The sequence below is a fragment of the Myotis yumanensis genome, unplaced genomic scaffold (assembly GCF_028538775.1).
Source record: "Myotis yumanensis isolate MYYU_CA2020_CCGP unplaced genomic scaffold, mMyoYum1.0.hap1 SCAF_9, whole genome shotgun sequence".
NCBI lineage: Eukaryota > Metazoa > Chordata > Mammalia > Chiroptera > Vespertilionidae > Myotis > Myotis yumanensis.
The window spans coordinates 34,157,748-34,175,802 of record NW_027223760.1 but is presented as its reverse complement, the minus strand read 5'-3'; the positions used below and the strand labels follow the sequence as shown (position 1 = coordinate 34,175,802).

The following is an 18,055-nucleotide window of genomic DNA, read 5'->3' as shown; positions in this document are numbered from 1 at the left end:
GGGGGAGGGTGTGTCCCTCAGCCTGGCCTGCACCCTCTCACAGTCCGGAACCCTGAGGGGTCCTTAGTGCTCCTGTGGAGGCTGGAGAGGCTCCCTCCACTGCTGCTGCGCTTGCCAACCCGGAGCCCGGCTTCTGGCTGAGCAGTGCTCCTACTGTGAGAGCGCACTCACCAAGGGAGCAGCTCCTGCATTGAGCAACTGCCCCTTGGGGGTCAGTGCTTGACATAGTGATTGGTCTTCTGCTGTTTGGTCGATTTGCATATTAGGGTTTTATTATATAAGATGATACAGTTAACCTAAGAAGAAATAGAACAATCCAAGAATCTTTAGGGGCTGATTGATTCAGTTTTCAAATGTTGTATCCTCTGTCCCCTAATGAAGGCACTTTCAGTGGGGGAAAAGACAAGGAAGGTTTTCCTCACTCCAATACAGAAGAATCTGCCATCACCCATTCCTGACAGCAAGCTTTGAGCTAGATTTGAAGAGGCAATATTTTGGTCTGTCTTTGTGCAGAGCATAATAGTAGGGGCAATTCATCTGATCATCAGGAAATAGTTTCTCATCCTGATCTGTCTTCCTTCTTTGAGAGCAGGAGAGCAGGACCATGTGGAGCAGTGCCACCTGTCTTTTGGTATCAGACTTTCACAAGGAGCAGAACCAAGGACTAAATGATGAGCAATCACTCAAGTGCCACTGAATTTTGTCTCCTTGGCTTCCCTGGCTCCGAGGAACTACACCATATCCTCTTTGCTACCTTTTTCCTCTTCTACTCAGTGACATTAATGGGAAACACGGTCATCATTGTGATTGTTTGTGTTGATAAACGTCTACATTCCCCCATGTATTTCTTCCTTGGCCACCTCTCTGCCTTGGAGATCCTGTTTACATCTATTATCATTCCAGTTATGCTTTGGGGGTTGCTGCTCCCTGGGATGCAGATAATATCTCTGGCTGGATGTGTCATCCAGCTTTTCCTGTACCTTGCTGTGGGGACCACAGAATTCACATTACTGGGAGCAATGGCTGAGGACTGTGGCTGTGTGTAAACCTTTGAGGTACAACATCATTATGAACAGCCACACCTGCATCTGGGTGGTAATTGTGTCATGGGTGTTTGGGTTTCTTTCTGAAATCTGGCCAGTCTATGCCACGTTTCAGCTGACCTTCTGCAAATTGAATGTCTTAGATCATTTTTACTGTGACCGAGGGCAACTTCTCAAACTATCCTGTGATGACAGCCTTTTCACAGAGTTTATTCTTTTTTTAATGGCCATTTTCATTATCATTGGTTCTCTGTTACCAACAATTGTCTCCTACACTTACATCATCTCCACCATCCTCAAGATCCCCACTGCCTCTGGCAGGAGGAAAGCCTTCTCCACATGTGCCTCACACTTCACCATTGTTGTGCTTGGATATGGCAGCTGCCTGTTCCTCTATGTGAAACCCAATCAAAGGCAGGCAGCCCAGTACAATAAGATAGTTTACTTGCTGGTTTCTGTGGTAACTCCTTTCCTGAACCCTTTCATCTTCACTCTCCGGAATGACAAAGTCAAAGAGGCCCTTAGAGATAGTGTGAAACGCTCCTGTCAACTTTTCAAGTATTAACTGTTTGTCAGTTTTAGGTGGGGGTATGATCCCTACTGGGGATTATTTACTAACTCAGGAAACCCTAACTGCACTATCACCATTACCATTTTTACAAAAGTCAAAAGTGTGTACCATTCCTGATCATGCTATGGAAGCAGGTAAGTCAGGTAAGAATAAAACCCATGCTGTGCCCACTAGAATGTCATAGCTTCAGTTTCTCCTTATTTCTACTGATGAACTTCTTGTGGTGTGGGAGGAACTAGAGAAAGCAAATATGTAATTTTGTGTAGAGTTCTATTAGGCCAATTCATTTGCTTATAATTCATTTCTCAAAATGAATTTCTGAGGAGAGGTAAGAAGTGATGTGGGAGGTGAGGTGAGAGGTGCTCGCTTTGTTTCTTCATCAAATATTGCTAGTTGCTTGTCCTATAATTTTATGCAATTTGTTTAGAAGATGAACATATGCATTTTGAATATCCCCTGGTTCTCTCTTTTTCTGGTTGAGTATATTATTATCCTGGCCCCACTGATACTGCAACGTGAATATAGTATACATACTTTTTTCTACAGAAGCAGTGGAGGGTAGTGACATGGAGTTTCTAATACTTCTCATTCTGAGAATCGTTGTGCTACAAAGAAGATGCAAATATTTGGGTATAAAGATGAGGGAAAGTTTCTTTTGCTAAACTTCAGGGAAAGTTCCTATTGCTCAAACCTCCTCTTTGTGGCATGTGTGGGGATAGGCACAAAAGGAGAGGGGCTCACTGTCCTCATATATAGTTTCTTTGGTTCTTCAACGTGTCACACATGCCTCTTCTCTCTGCCTTTCCTGCCCTTTGTTTATCCACTAACTTTTCTATTTCTTCTCCCTCTCTCCCTTTGTCTTTCAATCTTGATGTTTCTTTTTTTTCCTTCCTCTTCCTCCTATTTCACCATGAGCAAAGGCTCTGATCTCCTGCTGATAATGCGTTCTGATTCCTCCTCTCCTCCTTCATCAACATTTCTATCCCTCTCCTGTAACTCCAGTGATGCAATGTTCCAAACTATTTCTCTGAATTCCCTGGTCATATTTTCTCAGATGAACCTAAGGAGAGTAGAAAATTCCTGTAGCTGAGTGGAGAATATGAGAGGTGAGGAGGATTTGGGGCCAAGTGGGCTACAAATGCCACATCAGACATCTATCTCTTGTGTCAAAGCCCAGGTTTTTTCAATTTGGTCTTTGATTCTGAATGAAGGAAGGTTACTATCTGTATTTGTCTGCCATAACAAAACCCATTGACTGGATGCATTAAACAACAGAAATGTATTTATCACAGTTCTGAAGTCTGGGACGTTCAAGATCAAGGTTCTGGCCAATTCAGTTTCTCATGCATGTTCTCTTCGTGACCACCCTCTCTGTGTGTTCTCACTTGGCCTTTCCTTGGTGTGTGGATATTAGGAGAGAGAGAGAGAGAGAGAGAGAGAGAGAGAGAGAGAGAGAGAGAGAGAGAGCATGAACCATCTCTGGTAGCTCTTCTTAAAGGGACACTAATCTTATCCAATCAGGGCCCCACTCTTATGACTTATTTAACCTTATTTACTTTCTTAGAGGTTCCATCTCCAAATATAGCTGCACTGGGTTTCACAGCTTCAACGTAAGAATTTTGAAGGGGACACAGACATTTAGTTAATAACACTGTCATTCTGTTCCTACCCTGCAATCCAAGCTTATACTCAACCAGAATGCCCACTTCATCTTCACACTGGGCCCTGGGAGACAGATAGGTTTGTCCTCTGGGGGCTCTCATTTCCCCAGCTCCAGGTGTCTCCTATACAAAAATGAAATAATATCCTCACACATACCCCCTCTACTGTATACACACCTTGAAGCCCCATAGCTTCTTGTTCTATTTATTTATTTTTCTCTCTGCTCCTCACAACTGAACACAGACATAATCAGATATTTAAAACAAATACCAATTGTAGGCTTTTATTTGAACTCCTCATTCACATATAATTAGCATACTGCAAAACAAGTCTTATGTATAATTTGAGGTATGTCAGATTGAATGTGTTGCAATTTTCACTTAATTTAAACATTGGCCACTGTTAACATTCACTTTGTTATATGGTCGTAATAATAACAAAAACAAAACTGGAGACAATACTGCTTCTAACCAGGAAAGTTTTTAAAGTCTCTCTCTGTAAAAATTACTTGATAAAAGTAAAATGCTTACCAAGATAGTACCTGATACATATGTTTGACAGGACATTTACTTTTTCTGTTTTATTCTAACATGTATTTCTCTATATTCATACTTAATGAGGTATAAATATTGTTCTATGTCATTACAATTAAATTGTTATATTTTCTGCTTTATACTAATGTTTATTATCAGAAGATAAAGAATAAGACTAGAGGGGTATTTAAATAAAACTCCTATGCCTTCTGTAAACCACCTCATATATTTATTTTTTGTGCCTAATTAAGATAGCCCAATGTCTTATTAATATTGATAATAATTCTTAACAGAAATACTATTTGACTCAGGATCCTTTGACTCCAAAGTTTGATCTTAACCTCTCTGTTATTTTGTTCCATGAACATCAGCATTTCTTTCAGTAGACACTGAATATAATTTTTATATTATTTGATTAATTTTTATGTATTAAATAGCTACCTAGTGCATGTAAGAAACTTTGCTAAATGCTTTGGGAGCATATAGATAGAAGGAGACAATTATTGACTGTATACTAAGTTTCTTAGCATTTCTGTATATTTTTATTTAATCCCAGCAATAACCTGTGAGGTTATTGAGTAGTTACTTTAGAAGATAAGAAAATAGAGGTTCAAAGAAGTTAAGTATTTTGCCAAAGGTTACTCAGCCATCAACCATATAGCACTCATAATATTGGAAAAAGTACAACTCTGGGAATACTAGGTGTTGACATGAATGCAGGAGAACAGAAGCTTTTATTCATTTCTGAAGGGAATTTTATATAATAAAAACCTAATATGCAAATTGACCGTATGGCAGAACCACTGGTCGCTATGACGCTCACTGACCACCGAGGGGCAGACGCTTAACGCAACAGCTGCCTCCAGGTGGTAAGTGCGCTCCCACAGGGGGAGTGCTGCTCAACCAGAAGCCGGGCTCATGACTGATGAGCACAATGGTGGTGGCAGGAGCCTCTCCCGCCTCTGCTTCAGGCGGGTGGTAAGGAGCGAGAGGTCCCTGACTGTGAGAGTCCCGGGCTGAGAGAGGGTGCAGGAAGGGCTGGGGGACCCCCCCCCCCCCCAGTGCACAAATATCATGCACCAGACCTCTAGTTAATCTTATAAATGACCCACTGGCCTTATCTCCCTGGAACAAACTCCTCTTTCTTTACTCAACCCAGTCCAGCCCAATTGTGCCCTGCCCGGTCCTCCCTTGCCCAGCTAAGCAGGGAGTTCTGTAGGGAAAGAGTTGTAGTGTGGTCAACCAAATGTTGATCCTGGAACAGTCAGCATTTAGTACACCTTTATGAAATGCATGCAGAATTATCTGTATGTGTGGGAAGATCTGCATGGGAAGGGGGTGTTAATGTGTCTCACTTCGCCTGAGGCACTAAGAGTAGGAAGGACTGTAGAATTAGGGGCAGCTATTGCAGCAATCTGATCTCATTTTGGTTGCAGTCTGGGGAGGCAGCGGGAGTGTTGATGTAGGAGGGAGCAAGAGGCTGATGGGAAGTGCAGTTTTCCAATTAGACGAGAAAAGGAGAGGTCAATCAGAACCAGTTAATGACCTTAAAGCTGACCTTGGGCTCACCCCTGCTTATCCTCTGATGGTATCCAACCTTAAGACACAGGCTAAGACCCAACCTCTTAAACAGCCTTCATCCAGCTGATAGGCCTTATAGGATCTGGACCCAATCCATAAAATCACTGAAATTTAGCTAGGAATAGGCTGCTTGGAATAAAAGAATCACATTTCTGCCCTAGCTGGTTTGGCTCAGTGGATAGAGCATCAGCCTGCAGACTGAAGGGTCCTGGGTTTGATTCCAGTCAAGGGCACATGCCCAGGGTTGTGGGCTCGATCCCCAGTGGGGGGCGTGCAGGAGGCAGCCGATCAATGATTCTTTCTCATCACTGTGTTTCTATCTCTCTTTCCCTCTTCCTTTCTCTCTGAATTAATAATCTATACTAATAAAAGGGTAATATGCTAACAAGAGTGGACATCTTCTGGACGACCTTCTGGATGTCCTTCCAAACAAAGCCACAGTGGCTGCGAGGGCCGGGGGTGGCTGCGAGGGCCCCAGGCAGCTGCGAAGAGCCGAGGTGCATCAGTGAAGGGCCCAGGCTCAGGCCAGCAGTTTCAGCAACAGTGGGGTAATGGGGGTGGCTCCTTCCCCTGATCTGCCAGGTTGCCTCCCGCAGAGGGAGGCCAGACTGCGACTTAGGCTGGTGGCCAAGGCAGAGGCGGTTAGGGGCAATCAGGCTGGCAGGGGAGCAAGTTAGAGTTGATCTGGCTGACAGGGAGGCAAGTTAGGGGCAATCAGGCCGGCAGGGGGGCAAGGTAGGAATGATCAGGCCAGCAGGAGGGCAAGGTAGGGGCGATCAGGCCGGCAGGCAGAGGCAGTTAGGGGTGATCAGGCAGGCAGGCAGAGGGGTTAAGGGGTGATCAGGCAGGCAGGCAGAGGGGTTAGAGGAGATCAGACAGGCAGGCAGGTGAGCGGTTAGGAGCCAGTGGTCCTGGATTGCGAGAGGGATGTCTGACTGCCAATTTAGGCCTGATCCCACACCAGCAATTGGACATCCTTCAAGGGATCCCAGATTGGAGAGGGTGCAGGCTGGGCTGAGGGACCCCCCCACACTGTGCATGAATTTCATGTACTGGGCCTCTAGTATAAAATATTGTGACCCAAATAACTAGATTGTAGCAAAATAAGTAAACATGAACTGTGCATATACTATGGCCAATTTTCAAGTTTATTGATAATTTCTTCTGCTGTGTTGGTTCTACTGATGAGCCCATGAAAGAATTCTTCATCTCTCATTCAATATTTTTCTATTGATAAAATATTTATATATTTTTTATTTTATTGGGGTGACATTAGTCTACATCAGTGGTTCCCAAACTTATTTGGCCTACCGCCCCCTTTCCAGAAAAAATATTACTCAGCCCCTGGAAATTAATTTATTTTAAATTTTAATAGCAGTTACTCATCGCCCCCAAATGCACCTGTGGCCATCACCGCCCCCACTGGATCGCTGCAGCGCCCACCAGGGGGGCAGTAGCGCCCACTTTGGGAATCACTGGTCTACATGAACATATAGGTTTCATATATGGATTACTAATTTACAAAATCTATATATAGGACCATGTGCCCACCACCCAAAGTCAAATCTTCTCCTGTCACCTCATATTAGGACCCCTTTCTTCCCCAACTTCCCTCCCTCTGGCAACCACCACACTGCTGTTTGTGTTCATAAGTTTCAATTTTATGTTCCACATATGAAGTAAATCATGTAGTTCTCCATTGTGTACATATACCACATCTTCTTTATCCATTCCTCTACCATAGGGCACTTTGGCTGTTTCCAACTCTTGGCCACCGTGAATAATGCTGCAATGAACATAAGGATGCTTCTATCTTTGCATATAAATGATTTTGAGTTTTTTGAGTATATACCCAGGAATGGGATTGCTGTGTTGCAGCATTTACCAGGCGATCAGAAAACACACAATGGGTACTCGGAAGATTCAGGAAAAACCCTTTATTTGCAGATGTACTAGTACAGTGACTCAGGGGAGTCAGTTTTCCAAAGCCTGAGTGATGAATATGGAGCAAGCTTTCCTTCTATCCCCTTAGTTTTAGTTAGAATGGGGAAGTAAGACTATATCTAAAGGCCTGGCCTGGGTGGTACCAGTGACCTTCCCTCTGGCTAAGCTGTTAATTTCTTGATTTATGGCCCTTGTAAACTGGAAGTATTTAGGAAAACAGATTATTGCCTAAGGAAGGGGCAGTGGCTTAATTATAGGCTAACAAGGATGTGCATCAGAATACTGGTTACTGGCACAGATTCAGATTGCTAGCCCCCCCAATTGTCTTATATTCCCCTTCATTTGGGTCAGATGGTAGCTCTATTTTTAATTTTTCGAGGAATCGCCAGACTGCTTTCTATAGTGGTTGTGCCAGTCTACATTCCCACCAGCAGGAAGAAGTCAAACTGTTACTTTTTGGGGAAGACATGATGCTGTATATAGGAAACCCTAAAGACTCTACCAAAAAACTACTGGAAACACTAAACAAATACAGTCAAGGATACAAAATCAATGTGCAAAAATCCATTGCCTTCTTGAAAACTTCAGAAAAAGAAATGGAAAAAACAATTCCTTTTGCAATTGCAACCAGAAGAATCAAATACCTAGGTATATTTTTATTTGATTCATTCTAATAGTGCTTATCTCTCTGCTGAAATTCCTCTTTTATTTATGCATGTTATCTACCTTTTCTGCTACATCATTTAACATATTAGTTATAGTCATATTACTTTTGCATGAAGTGAACATTTTCTAGTATAACATTTTATATTCTTCATTGATTTTTTCCCCACTTTTTAATGTTATTTTATTAGTGGATGCTTGAGGGCTTACATCTTTATTTAGAATTGACTTCAGATTTATAATGAACATCGCTCCTATATAGTTCTGAGTCCGCCTCACTTTTCTGCTATTATTATACATATTACATTTATATAGCTACAAATGCAATAATAAATTGTAACAATTATTACACCATATAAAGGAGAACACACACACACACATACATATATATATGACATTTGTTATATTAATTTATTTACCCTTTCTGTTTCTCTTCATTTATTTCTCAGATTCAAGTTGCTGTTTGGTGTGATTTTCTTACTCCAAAACAGCTTTGTTCTTACCTACCTATTATTGACAAATATGTTTCAGCTCTGTGTTATCCACTTAACAATGCAATTATATAGTTATTGTTTTATACAGATTTTTAAAAGTAAGTTAAGAGGAGGCAGGAGAAGAAATATGCATTTAAGCCATCTTTTATAATTACAGAATTACCTTTGCTGGCCCTCTACCAGCAACAGTGACCTTTTCTACCTTGGCCTTTGAGGGTTTTACACTTCATCAAACTTCTGTATGCAGGGTCACTACATGACTCAGGCCTGACTTTGTTTTGAAAAATGATTTGATTCCTTTATCTTCCCCCATCAAAACTTTCATAGCCTTAGTTTCATATTCGTTAGTCCTCCCACCTGGAAGTAATAAATCTAGTTTTTGGATTCCCACTGGGATTTACATGTGTGACAATGGGTTCTTGTGTTAGCCATTCAAAACCTCATCTTTCTAATGGTTGCTTACTAGAGCACTGCATCTCTGGGGCTGGAATGCCAGACAAATGGAGGGTGGGTGGGAAGGTGGGGAGTCATGAAATCCCACCACTGATTCTACCTATATTTAAATTAGTTCTGAGTGTTACAAACAATCTCGTCCTGTGCCCCTGCAATTATGTTCCCATGAAAACTACTTCTGGGGAAGATTGTTGCCTTTTGTCCAATCACCTAATATCAAATCACCTTATGTAAACTAACAGTAAGATCCATTGTTCCTATCTCTTGGTAAAAATTGTACTATAGTAAAGAAAGTGTGAATCTAAAAATGCAATTAACATTGTTTATAGACCAAATAAAAGTATTTCTCTCATGTGTACGTGTTATTTTCCAACCTTCAAATGTTTGTGGATACTATTGTGACAAAATGCAAATCTTTAAAAGTGACACTGAATCTATAGCTGCTTTTAGAAACAGTATGTGTTTCTTTCAAGTGAGGATATGAAACATGCAATCACTGTTATGGGGTTACTTGAACTATTGCCATTATGAGTCTATAAACTGAATGGGACCTTGATGGAAACACACTGATTAAGGGAGTAAAGGAGTCTAGTGGCATCAGATCCTGGCGATTCCAATGTTTACTGAAAAGAACGTTGGTGCAGGGGAAGAAGAATGTCCAAGCATGGAAAGGTGATCAGATTGGCGAACCAGATTCTACTGTTAGTTTGGCCACTGCTTTGACCAACTCTTTTTTCATATCTATTTCCCCTCAAACTTATCCATTCATGGTTCATTAACACTGCTGGTCTGCAGCCCAAGAATCAGTATTTCCCATCTGGGCTCTCACAGCACTTATAAGTAGGAAACCCCTTATCACAGTGTGTTACAAGTAACTGTACTATTTCCACTCTCCACTCTCACATGGATGGAGAAACCTCAGGTAAAATCCATGTCTTTTATATATATTTTTCTACTTTAATAAGTTTTATTCATTTCAGAGAGGAAGAGAGAGGCAGAGAGAGATAGAAACATCAAAGATGAGAGAGAATCATTGATCAGCTGCTCCCTGAATGCCCACTACTGGGGATCAAGCCTGCATGTACCTGGACTAGAATTCCAACTGTGACCTCCTGGTTCATAGGTCGAAGCTCAATGACTGAGTCACACCAGCCTGGAAAAATGTTTTTATCTTTAATGGGCTGTATTGAGGAGTGCATTGCTGATGGTGGGTGATCAGTGAGTCTTTATTTAATTGAATTACTGTTAGGATAAAAACTAATGGAAAACATATGTCAAAGTGGTTTGTAAAGTGTGAAAAAATACACATACTGTATGTTTATATACATGCACGCACACAAAGCTAAGGTATATAAATTAATTTTTAATTTCGTCATCATCCTTTCGTTTATTATACAAATATTTACTCTTTGAGGTGGTGAGCAGAGAATAATTAGAGAAAATAAATTAGTTGGTGCAACAGCAAACACCAGAGTCATTGCTCTGATGTGTAATTGGAGGGGACAAGATTTTCGACCTAATGTGAACCTCTCTTTTGGGTGAAAGGCATCTCAGCAGGAATGAAATGAGCTTTTCAGAAAGTCAGAGAAAGGGGCATCTTGATTAGGAAGGGGTCAGCCTGGGGTGACACCAGAGCACATAATGAGAGCCAGGGGACCACTAAGGGAGCCAAGTTTCAAAAGCTAGACAACCTGTATCCACCAAATGAGCCCAAAATGTCTTCCTTGTTTATATCCACATAGTAGACTTTTAAAAAGCTTGACATTTCCAGTAAATTAGAAGATTTATTCTCTCTTTTAACATTTAAATTCTTTATTGTTTAAAGTATGTATCCTTTCTCCACCCCACCCTCCTCATTGACCTCTCCCTGGCTGCCCCCCCGCCCCGTGTCTGTGTCCATTGGTTATGCTTATATGCATGCAGAAAAGACCTTTGGTTGATCTCTTACCCTTCTTCCCCCTCTCACCCTCCCCTGTCTTCCCTCTGAGGTTTGATGGTCTGTTCGATGCTTCTATGTCTCTGGATCTATTTTTTAAAATTTTTTTAAGCTTTATTTTTCAATTACAGTTTACATTCAAGATTATTTTGTATCAATTTCAGATGTACAGTGTAGTGGTTAGATAATCAGATACTTTACAAAGTGTTTCCTCCAATATTTCCAGTACCCACCCGAAACCATACATAGTTACTGGAATATTATTGACTACATTTCCTATGCTCCACTTCATATTTTCATGACAGTTTTGTAACTCATATCTGTACTTCTTTTTTTCTCTTTCTTTCTTTATTGATTAAGGTATTACATATACGTCCTTATCCCCTCATTGCCCTCCCGCCGCCACTCATGCCCTCACCCCCTGGTGTCTGTGTGCATCGGTTAGGCTTATATGCATGCATACAAGTCCTTTGGTTGATCTCTCCCCCTTACCCCCCACCCTCCCCTACCTTCCCTCTGAGGTTTGAGCATCTGATTGATGCTTCTCTGTCTCTGGATCTGTTTTTGTTCATCAGTTTATGTTGTGCATTATATTCCACAAATGAGTGTGATCATGTGATGTTTCTTTCTCCAACCGGTTTATTTTGCTTAGCATAATGCTTTCCATGTCCATTTATGCTGTTGTAAATGATAAGAGTTCTTTCTTTTTCACAACAGCATAGAATTCCATTGTGTAGATGTACCATAGTTTTTTAATCCACTCATCTGCTGATGGGCACTTGGGCTGTTTCCAAATCTTAGCTATGGTAAATTGTTCTGCTATGAACATCTGGGTGCATATATTCTTTCTGATTGGCATTTCTAGTTTCTTGGGATATATTCCTAGAAGTGGGATCACTGGGTCAAATGGGAGTTTCATTTTTAATTTTTTGAAGAAACTTCATACTGTTTTCCACAGTGGCTGCACCAGTCTGCATTCCCACCAGCAGTGCACGAGGGTTCCTTTTTCTCTACATCCTGGCCAGCAGTTGTTGTTTGTTGACTTGTTGATGATAGCCATTCTGATAGGTGTGAGAAGGTACCTCATTGTCATTTTGATTTGCATCTCTCAGATGATTAGTGACTTTGAGCACATTTTCATATGCCTCTTGGCCTTCTGTAGGTCCACTTTTGAAAAGTGTCTATTTCAGTCCTTTGCCCATCTTTTTTTATTAGATTGTTCCTTTTGGTAAGTTGTATGAGTTCCTTATAAATTTTGGAGATTAAACCCTTATTGGATGTAACATTGGCAAATATGTTCTCCCATGCAGTGGGCTCTCTTGTTGTTAATGGGTATTGATTTTCCTTTTTTTGGGGGGGGGGGGGAGAGGGGGAGGAGAATTGATTTTTGTCAAGTGCCTTTTCTTCTCTTATTGAAGTGATCATGTGGTTTTTCTCTTTAATTCTGTTAACATGTGAACTGTACAGTTAATCTGCTAGTGTTGAACTGACTTTGCATTTCTGGAATAAAATTATCATTCATTATGGCATGTTATTCTCTTTATGTATTGGTGAATTTTATTTTCTAATACTTTATTAAAAATTTTGCATCTATGTTCATGAGGAATATTAGTTTGTAAATATATTTTCTCATGATGCCTTTTGTGTCAAGATAATTCTGGCCTTATAAGATGAGTTGGGCACTGTTCCCTTCTCCTCAATTTTCTAAAAGATTTTATGTAGGATTGGTATTAGTTCTTTCTTAAATATTTGATAGAATAAAACAGTAAAACTATATTAACCAATAGTTTTCTGTGTGGTAAGATTATTAATTATGAAATAATTTATTTAACATATTTAGGATATCAATTCTTTTCTCCCCCAGAAAGTTTTGGTAATTTTAATCGGTCAAAAGATTTCCCATTTCATCAGGTTTTCATTTTATTACTCTTTTAAGATATCTTTAGTTCTTCTTAATTTCAAATAAAAATAAAAATTTGATCATATCTTTGACTGGTAGTAGATCTGGAAATGAGAATTGCTCCTATCATATAGTCTTAGTGGTTTCCAAATCAATCCAAAGTCTTTGAAGTATAAAATTATGCCAATCAAAAACAATGACTACAATATGTCTACTTTTTGATGTAGAAATTCTAACTCTAGGGGTTTATTCTAGCAATATAAATGTGTAAGGACTTAAAAATTTCTAAGCTTATTTATAGCATCATTTTTCATAATCAAAATGGAAACAACAAAAAATGAGCAAAGAGGTCTAACTAATAAAGAATAGGACATCCATATAATGGAATATTAGACAAAAAAAGAAGTGGGGCAATATGTATCAAGTGAGAGAGAAAAGTGTGTAAAATTAATTTTCACAGCATTTTCTTGAAAAGAATATGCAGATAAAGGCTTAGAAAATTCCTCTAAGATTATGTGGCAATCTGGTTGGCCTTGGATAATTTGAGAAATTGTAAGGAAGATTGATTATTCCTAATTTATGCTCTTCTGCACAAACTGATAATCTCAGATTTAACAGGTATACTTGAAACCCAAAATGCAGATACATGTTTTGTGACTCTCACTTCTGTCTCCCTTCAGAATCAAGCAGATTTTTAATTTGCATTTTTCAGTTGTTCCAGGTTGTAAATATAGCTCTACACTGGCCTGTCCTCATGCATTCCCTGCTTTGAAGTGCCCAGATGGTGATAATCAGGGACACACTATAGAAATCAATGGCTGGACGAATCTTGCTGGAGTGCATGCAGATGTGAATATGTGGAAACCTGAGACAATACCAGAGAGGGGAGTAGAGTTTAGGGGTAGCAACCCCCATGGTGTTCTGGAGGGCACACAGGGTTAAGAACAGGAGCCTCTGTAAAACAGGTGGAGGAGAAATCAGGCTTTACAGGGGATTTTTTTTATGAAGTCAAGTCTTTGAGACCAGTGTGCAGGCTTTTGTGGATATCGGTGTGCATTTTAGAGGTCAGATGTGGTGTCTCCTATTGCGAGGTGGGGGCTGATTTTGGTTCTGAACAGCTAAGAATATCCCGGGAGAGCACTGGATGAAGGGAAGAAGGGGGAATCTGCTTAGAGTTTTTTTGAAACATTTGGAAACTTAGACTTTGGAGCCTTGGAGAAGGCAGCCTTGGTATTGAGAAGCCTCTGGTTGGTGAGATTTTATGTTTTCCCATGAAACAAAAAGTTTAAAAAGTTCTGAAACTTAATTGGTCAAAATGGGCATAACTAAAAGTTTGTGCTTCTCCTTCTAGACTGATTGCTTAGGGACACCATGAACCTGGGCTTGTTAAGAAGAGGTACCTCAGTGACTAGTCCCCTTAGGATGGAAAGAAGTAGGAGGGAAGGGGGGAGAGAGAGACCCTCAAGTTCTCACAGCACTGTTATTTTGGGGCTTTTATCTAAGCTCTTACCTGAGGACAGTTTCCTTTTTCATCATGAGTGAAGACAGCAGCAATTTGCTCTGGTTGTAAATATAGCTCTACACTGGGCTGTCCTCATGCGTTCTCATGAGGACATGTCTCATCAGTAGCCAGATAGGAGTTAGCTTTGGCCGAGCGCTAGAGAACATTAGCAGTGGTGGTGAAGCCCTTCCATAGAGGTGAGTGTCTTCAGGATGCTTCTCCATGGAGGAAAGAGTAAGGTGGGATGTTCTGGGTCTGGTTGCTGTCTAACACAGGGACACCTAGAGGGTGAGGAGTGGGCTAGGAGAGCAGCAGGACAGACAAGTTCATTTCCAAGTCCTCTGTGCACAGCAAAGTGCAGACTCAGGTCTTCGCTGACCTAATGCTAGGGATAGACGCAATTTCCTGATGTCTCTCAGGATCTTTCTCTCTCATCTTTCTTCATCTCCTGTTAGTTATGCAGAGATTGTGGAGAAGCAGGCCGCTGAGCTCTTCCAACAGTTCTGTCCTTGAGGCATGTTTGCCCATCAGAAAAGGAGCCACAGTGGTATTGGGGAGGTTTCATCAGGACGGAATAATTGTAATATGAGGCAGGAAGGGAGACTAAGAAGAGAGGCATTGAGGGGATATGGCCTAGTTAGCCCTGTCCAGGACTAAGACCTACTTAGTCATATATTATATGTCCATATACTAATCATCCAGAAAAAAGTTTATCAATCCTTATTTGGCTCATGAATAATTATATATATATATACATATATATATATATATATATATATATATATATATATATATATGAAATATATGACATGTCTTTGCCCTCAAGGAATTTTATTCTAGTGTCATACATGAACAGCAAATAAAGAAACATAGATTTTCTGTTCCTCTTTTCTTCTTTGCTTTAGTTTTTCTATGGCATGATTAATAAACTAATATCTTATGTAATTTTTACTTACTTATTTTGTGTATAGTGAAGCCTTTACCCCTACATGTATGGAACCTCAGCAGGGCAAGATCTTTTTTTCTGCAGCATTTTTCCCCATATGAATTAAAGACTAAAATAATTAAACTCATAACATAATTTCAGGGAATAAGTGCTATGAAGAAAATCGGAGTCCAAACTTGATCAAGTCCTTACCAAATGGAGTTAGAGGAATTGGAAAGAGTCCTCTGAGGAGATGATATTTGAGTAATGGATGGATGAACTGAGGGGTAGAGATTTATTTTTGTTGTGGCCAAGTGCCATCTTTTCTTTCTCCTAAGACTTTGGAAAGAAAATGGAATGAGAGAAAAATGAATCAGCTCTGGGAAATTATCCCAAGCTCCAGAGTTCCCATTTGGAGATCTTGCTGCTCTGTAATATGGAGGTTATAAGAACTATGGAAAAGCAGAGATGTTTTTCTGCTGGTCCCAAGGTGGGTCTGTGTAGTCCCCGTGTGAATGAGAGCTGGGTTCAATGTTCCCTGACTTGCACATCATCTGGAATGCCCTTATATCATACCAGACGCCTGGTTCATGACATTCATGCACTGGGGGGGAGGGTGTGTCCCTCAGCCTGGCCTGCACCCTCTCACAGTCCGGAACCCTGAGGGGTCCTTAGTGCTCCTGTGGAGGCTGGAGAGGCTCCCTCCACTGCTGCTGCGCTTGCCAACCCGGAGCCCGGCTTCTGGCTGAGCAGTGCTCCTACTGTGAGAGCGCACTCACCAAGGGAGCAGCTCCTGCATTGAGCAACTGCCCCTTGGGGGTCAGTGCTTGACATAGTGATTGGTCTTCTGCTGTTTGGTCGATTTGCATATTAGGGTTTTATTATATAAGATGATACAGTTAACCTAAGAAGAAATAGAACAATCCAAGAATCTTTAGGGGCTGATTGATTCAGTTTTCAAATGTTGTATCCTCTGTCCCCTAATGAAGGCACTTTCAGTGGGGGAAAAGACAAGGAAGGTTTTCCTCACTCCAATACAGAAGAATCTGCCATCACCCATTCCTGACAGCAAGCTTTGAGCTAGATTTGAAGAGGCAATATTTTGGTCTGTCTTTGTGCAGAGCATAATAGTAGGGGCAATTCATCTGATCATCAGGAAATAGTTTCTCATCCTGATCTGTCTTCCTTCTTTGAGAGCAGGAGAGCAGGACCATGTGGAGCAGTGCCACCTGTCTTTTGGTATCAGACTTTCACAAGGAGCAGAACCAAGGACTAAATGATGAGCAATCACTCAAGTGCCACTGAATTTTGTCTCCTTGGCTTCCCTGGCTCCGAGGAACTACACCATATCCTCTTTGCTACCTTTTTCCTCTTCTACTCAGTGACATTAATGGGAAACACGGTCATCATTGTGATTGTTTGTGTTGATAAACGTCTACATTCCCCCATGTATTTCTTCCTTGGCCACCTCTCTGCCTTGGAGATCCTGTTTACATCTATTATCATTCCAGTTATGCTTTGGGGGTTGCTGCTCCCTGGGATGCAGATAATATCTCTGGCTGGATGTGTCATCCAGCTTTTCCTGTACCTTGCTGTGGGGACCACAGAATTCACATTACTGGGAGCAATGGCTGAGGACTGTGGCTGTGTGTAAACCTTTGAGGTACAACATCATTATGAACAGCCACACCTGCATCTGGGTGGTAATTGTGTCATGGGTGTTTGGGTTTCTTTCTGAAATCTGGCCAGTCTATGCCACGTTTCAGCTGACCTTCTGCAAATTGAATGTCTTAGATCATTTTTACTGTGACCGAGGGCAACTTCTCAAACTATCCTGTGATGACAGCCTTTTCACAGAGTTTATTCTTTTTTTAATGGCCATTTTCATTATCATTGGTTCTCTGTTACCAACAATTGTCTCCTACACTTACATCATCTCCACCATCCTCAAGATCCCCACTGCCTCTGGCAGGAGGAAAGCCTTCTCCACATGTGCCTCACACTTCACCATTGTTGTGCTTGGATATGGCAGCTGCCTGTTCCTCTATGTGAAACCCAATCAAAGGCAGGCAGCCCAGTACAATAAGATAGTTTACTTGCTGGTTTCTGTGGTAACTCCTTTCCTGAACCCTTTCATCTTCACTCTCCGGAATGACAAAGTCAAAGAGGCCCTTAGAGATAGTGTGAAACGCTCCTGTCAACTTTTCAAGTATTAACTCTTCTCTTAGTTTTAGGTAGGGGCATGATCCCTACTTGAGATTTTTTAGTAACTTAGGAAACCCTTTCTACTCTATCACAATTACCATCATTATAGAAATCAAACAGTGTGTACCATTCCTAATCATGCCATGGAAGCAGATAAGGCAGGTAACAATAAAACCCATGCTCTGCCCACTAGAATGTCATAGCTTCAGTTACTCTTTATTTCTACTGATGAACTCCTAGTCGTGTGGGAGAAACTAAAGAAAGCAAATGAGTACTTTTGTGTAGAGTTCTATTAGGCCAATTCATTTGCTTATAATTCATTTCTGAAAATGAATTACTGGGGGGGGTAGGAAATGAAGAGGGAGGTGAGGTGAGAGATGGCGTATCATAGTACAAAGGAAGAGATGCTCACTTTGTTTCTTCATCAAATGTTGCTAGTTGCTTGTCCTATAATTTTATGCAATTTGTTGAGAAGATGAACATATACATGTTGAATATTCCATGGTTCTCTCTTTTTCTGGTTGAGTGTTCTATTATCCTGGCCCCACTGCTACTGCTAAGTAAATATAGTGTACATACATTTTTCTACAGAAGCAGTGGAGAGTAGTGACATGGAGATTCCATTTTTTCTCATTCTCAAAATC

General features: G+C 40.9%; 2 pseudogenes; both read left to right on the top strand.

The window, feature by feature from the left end:
* The first annotated feature begins 668 nt into the window (after nt 1–668).
* LOC139016906 (olfactory receptor 9A4-like) lies at nt 669–1,608 on the top strand (annotated as a pseudogene).
* A 14,874-nt stretch (nt 1,609–16,482) lies between these two features.
* Nucleotides 16,483–17,422, top strand: LOC139016905 (olfactory receptor 9A4-like; annotated as a pseudogene).
* Nucleotides 17,423–18,055: the final 633 nt, after the last annotated feature.